Source organism: Hibiscus syriacus, unplaced genomic scaffold, assembly GCF_006381635.1.
Source record: "Hibiscus syriacus cultivar Baekdansim isolate YM2019G1 unplaced genomic scaffold, ASM638163v2 tig00110911_pilon, whole genome shotgun sequence".
Classification (NCBI taxonomy): Eukaryota; Viridiplantae; Streptophyta; class Magnoliopsida; order Malvales; family Malvaceae; genus Hibiscus; species Hibiscus syriacus.
In genome coordinates, this window is record NW_024062910.1 from 1,375,580 (window position 1) to 1,380,809 (window position 5,230).

A 5,230-nucleotide genomic window follows, 5' to 3' on the forward strand; every position below is an offset into this window, starting at 1 on the left:
TACAGTTATACCAAGGACAAGAAGACCCTTCATAAAGACATGAAGATCACTTTATATTGAAAGTAAAAATGGAGACCTCAAGATTCAATTTAAAGACATCTGTCATCATCAAAGGTGATAAAGTACGCCGATAACTTTGGGTGCAATATTAGATTCCATGAAGAGTACGGCTCAAGAAAATGAAGGAATGAAGAATCACATTTATATTTTGACTACACTGTGTACTGAATTCTTGTTGTCTAAATGAAGGTTGTTCTATGGTGGTCACTTTTGGAATTAACACCTTGTGCATTTGCATTTGCATTCACATTTGCATTCTTATTAGCTTCAATTTATTTATTTTGCTATTGTTGCTTTTTATCCTTTTGCTGTCTTATTTGTACTCACCTATTTTTTATGTTGTTTTTCTCTTTATCCGCATTGCATGATCATGACATATTCAAAAGGTGTTGATTTGTGAGTGGTCATCATAGTAAAAGGTTTTCATGACGGACAAGGGGTTTCGTGATCAAACAAACTATAACACGGTCAAGAAATGGCATCCTGAGAAAACTTCGAAAATAGTGGAGAGTTACGCACATAAAGATCATATGTCTGACAAAGAGCACAAGGAGATAAGAGAGATAAAAGAGAAGATGTCCAAGATGATGGATAGAATAGATGTTTTGTCCAAAGGAAAAGAGACTTCTACAAAAGAAAAGAAAGAACTCAATGAAAACAATCTCAAGGTGTCAGATACGCAAGAGACTACTTTAGAACCTGGTTATTCTAGTCAGTATGAGAAATCACGCATAATCATTGTTCGTATCAACAAGTTGTTTGGAAATGCCAAGGAAATAGTGGCCACTATAGAAGTTCAGAAGGATGAAAATAAGCCATGCAGTCAGAACTCATTGGTGTTTAATAGTCTACTTCCAACATCAGGGGAAATAAAACTGGAAACTCCAATTCAACCCAAGTTGAGAGGGTGGCTCTCGTTGTGATTCCATCCCAATATCATATAAGGAATTGTATGATGAACTGTTAGAAGCCCGAGAAGTGGCCTCACATTATGTGAAACCTTTGCAGCCTCCATATCCAAGTTGGTATGACATCAACGTTCGTTGTGAATATCATGCTGGGATTCAAGGACATTCTATTGAGAATTGTTCTACTTTCAAACGTCGAGTCCAACTTCTTCTAGATCATGGAGTATTGGAGTTTGAATTGAAAGGACAACCCAGTTTGAAAACAAATTATCCTGTTGAGTTTGAACCAAAAGTAACCAAAGGTAAGGGTATCAGTGAGGACATCCAGGAATAAAATTGTTTGTCAAAATATGAAACTCTGATTCGCCATTTAAGGAGTGAAAATGATAAATTGAGTAGAGAGATGAAAGCCATGCGAGATAGTTTTCATAGGATCAGTCAAGCTTTTAAATTTGCTGGTATAGGAAATGTCCCAGAGGAGTGGATAATAGGGGTCACTAAACTTAAGAATGACGCTGACCAGTGGAGAAGGAATTGTAAGGTGCAAGAAGGTCGAGCCGAGAAGTTTTCTCATGATTTACAAATTGAAGAAAAAAGACGCAATATAGCTGTTGATAATTTGGGAAGATATCATGCCGAAAATCAGATGTTGAATCGGTCCATTGCCAATATGGAAATTTCATATCAACGCCACAAGCGGGAGAATGACGCTGAGTTAGAAGTCGTTACAGCCAAGAACAAGAAGTTGATGAAGATTGTGTATGATTGTAGTGATCTCATACAAGAGCTTCATAACCACAATGACTTTCTTACAAGGAAGATTCAACAGCAGTGTCTACAGCTCTGAGAATCGGCACTCAAGATAGAGAAAAGAGACAACGTCATGAAAGAAACTATGACTCAGGCAAGCAATGTGGCTCAAAAATGGGTTGATTTAGCTGGCTTTGCAAGAGAATTGAAGTATATTGACATCTCGACCCCCGAGCATGAGTGGAAATTAAATTGGCTTTTGAAGGAGATAGAACATGCTTGGGGGTCGAGATGTCAATCTGCTTCAAGATTGTGGAGAGCCAGCTAAATCAACCCATTTGTTAGCCACATTGCTTGCTTGGGTCATAGTTTCTTTCATGACGTTGTCTCTTTTCTCTATCTTGAGTGTCGATTCTCGGAGCTGTAAACACTGTTGTTGAATCTTCCTTGTAAGAAAGTCATTGTGGTTATGAAGCTCTTGTATGAGATCACTACAATCATACACAATCTTCATCAACTTCTTGTTCTTGGCTCTAACGACTTCTAACTCAGCGTCATTCTCCCGCTTGTGGCGTTGATATGAAATTTCCATATTGGCAATGGACCGATTCAACATCTGATTTTCGGCATGATATCTTCCCAAATTATCAACAGCTATATTGCGTCTTTTTTCTTCAATTTGTAAATCATGAGAAAACTCTCGGCTCGACCTTCTTGCACCTTACAATTCCTTCTCCACTGTTTATCTTGTTGTGACCCGACTAACTGCTCTTGCAACTGATCTTGTGATCCCTTATGAGATTGCTCCATTGTTTCCATTTGCTCTGTGTTTTTATAATTAATGCATGTAAAATGCTTAAATATATACATGTAATGAAAATGCAAATGCCAAATGCAAATACAAAAGGTGTCATTCCAGAGTGACCATCTTAAAACAACTTTCATTGAACACAAAGGTCTCGATATATCAAACAAACTTTACATATAACAGACAGCTTTCAATCCAAATTTTTCTATCTCCTTCAAAAGCCAATTTAATTTCCACTCATGCTCGGGGGTCGAGATGTCAATCTGCTTCAAGATTGTGGAGAGCCAGCTAAATCAACCCATTTTTAAGCCACATTGCTTACTTGGGTCATAGTTTCTTTCATGACGTTGTCTCTTTTCTCTATCTCAAAATTTGTCTTTAATATCTCTATTTTCATTAGATTCATTAGAACAAGAGCATATAACACCTCATATACCTCTCAAAACCTTCCCTTAGTGTGAATCAATCATATATTCAAGACATAAGTTACTTCAATTAAACTCATCGTAGAGGCTTCCTTCAAAATGATACACATGATATCATCATTGATATAGTACTTGGAAAAACACTCTAGTAAACATTCCATATACAATGTTTGATGATTATTTTAAAGAAAAACATTTCAAAATAGCAAGTATTCACAACAATCCAAAGGTTTCGAGGCATACCCATATAATTGAACATTTGCAAACACACACGTTGAATTTAAAGCCAAACAAAAGTTTCAACAAGTTAAGCAGATGTGTTGGGGAATCTTTATACAATTCCTAGCAATGCATCGTAAAATCTTAAATAATATATCATTTGGGAGATCGTTAAAGATATTTTAGATGTCATTAAAGAAGTAACACCCAAAAAACTAGTCTAAAATTTTCTGATGATTGATGATCAAGAAATTCTTTTCCAACATGTTCTTTTGATATTTTAAAATATGAGAATTCAATTAATTTTTTTTATATTAAGGATTAAAGAATATTTAATTTTGTATAAAGGTTTAAGGACTAAATGTAATAAATGAAGAATTTGCATATTTTAGTAAAAATGTGAAATTTAGGTGCTGAAGTGAAACAAGAAAAAAAAATTAATCACTAAAATTAATTAGATCATGCGATGATCAGATTAAAGAAGAGAAAAGTTGGGCTAAACTAGAATTTCACTATTTTCAAAAATAGAAAATAAGCTATTTAAGTGTATTTTTGCAATTTTAGTCCAATTCTTTTAATTTTCCAAATAATTAATTTTAGTTTCCTTCCTATTGGCGTTTGCTCCATTGATTATTTTTATTTTTATTTTGAAGGAAAACGAGCCTCATTAAAGATCTCTCTTAATTAACACAAGGTGTTGAGCCTACAAGGGGAAAAGAGTGTCCAACTGCATAAATCAAATAAATCGTACATCGTTTGCCACCTCCGAAGAGATAATCTCGAGACAAACTGAGTCAAAAAATAGCGAAGACAAGGATATACAAACTCATTTGGCCAAAGTATCTGCTACAAACTTGCAAGATCGTTGAATAAGAGAAACGTGAAATCTAGGACAAGCCTGGAAATGTTCCTTCGTTAGTCGAAGATGACAAGCCAAGGTAGATAAATCTTCATCATCACGAAGCAACTTGTTCACCAAAAGAGAACAATCAGATTCAAAATGTACATTCTCTCATCAGTTATCAACAGGGTTGTCGAGTCCTGCAAAATAAAACTGATTTTTACTAAACTAACTTGTGGTAATAGTGAGATCATGTCGAATCCTAAGATAGCTAAAATTAGAATCTCAATGTTAAAGCAATAAAAGTAAAATGGGGGGTTTTGGTTTATTGAACTAAAATCAAGAAATAAAACTAAAAATATATATAATGAAAATTAATTCTTACTGAACTTCCAATTCAAAGGTATGCACTTCATCCGCCAATAATTTTGATTATAGGCTTAAAAGATCAAATTTCAACATCCAAATAATTAGTCACTTGCTCGGAACCGTAACAAGTATGGTTCACTTATTATAATCAATAAGCCTACTCATTTGCAATGAGCATTCAAATCAAATCTTACCATTAATGATAGCATTAAGAATCGTGAGAACGGCTAAAATAAAATCAATTAATTTCGTACATTTATTTCCCCGGAGACTATCATGCACGATACGAAGTTCGGAAAATAAGCCGTAACAAACACAAATCATGAGACTTACCCCTTGCTACTTGTGTCAGTTGTTCATGACTATCACAGATCACAAACATATGAATAGTAATAGAAAACTCAATATCGAAATAAGGTATCAATAATCAATATTTAGAGTTCATAAAAATAAGAACAAAAAATAAAGATTACTTGGATTAAAAGAGAAAACCCAGTTTAGCACAAGCCTCACAAAATTACAACGATATCGTTTCGTCCTTGAATCGAAAATAAAAGCTTAGCCACTCATGGTGTAATGAAAATAAAAGAGAAAAGTTGTGTTGTAGAAGATATCCTAAAAGGTGGCTAAGAGACTCTTTATATAGAGAGCAAAAACCCTAAATCAAAAATAAATCTCCTTTAAATGAGTCTAGATCAAATAAGAAAAGCTAGAATAAAGAAAATCAAAATAAATAAAGCCCTAATTAAAAAGAGATTGATTCTTGGCCAAATTGAAATATCAATAAAAGTGAGCTTAACCCCGAATTTGACTCCAAAAGTTCATAATTTTCTTATCAGAAAGTAGTTGC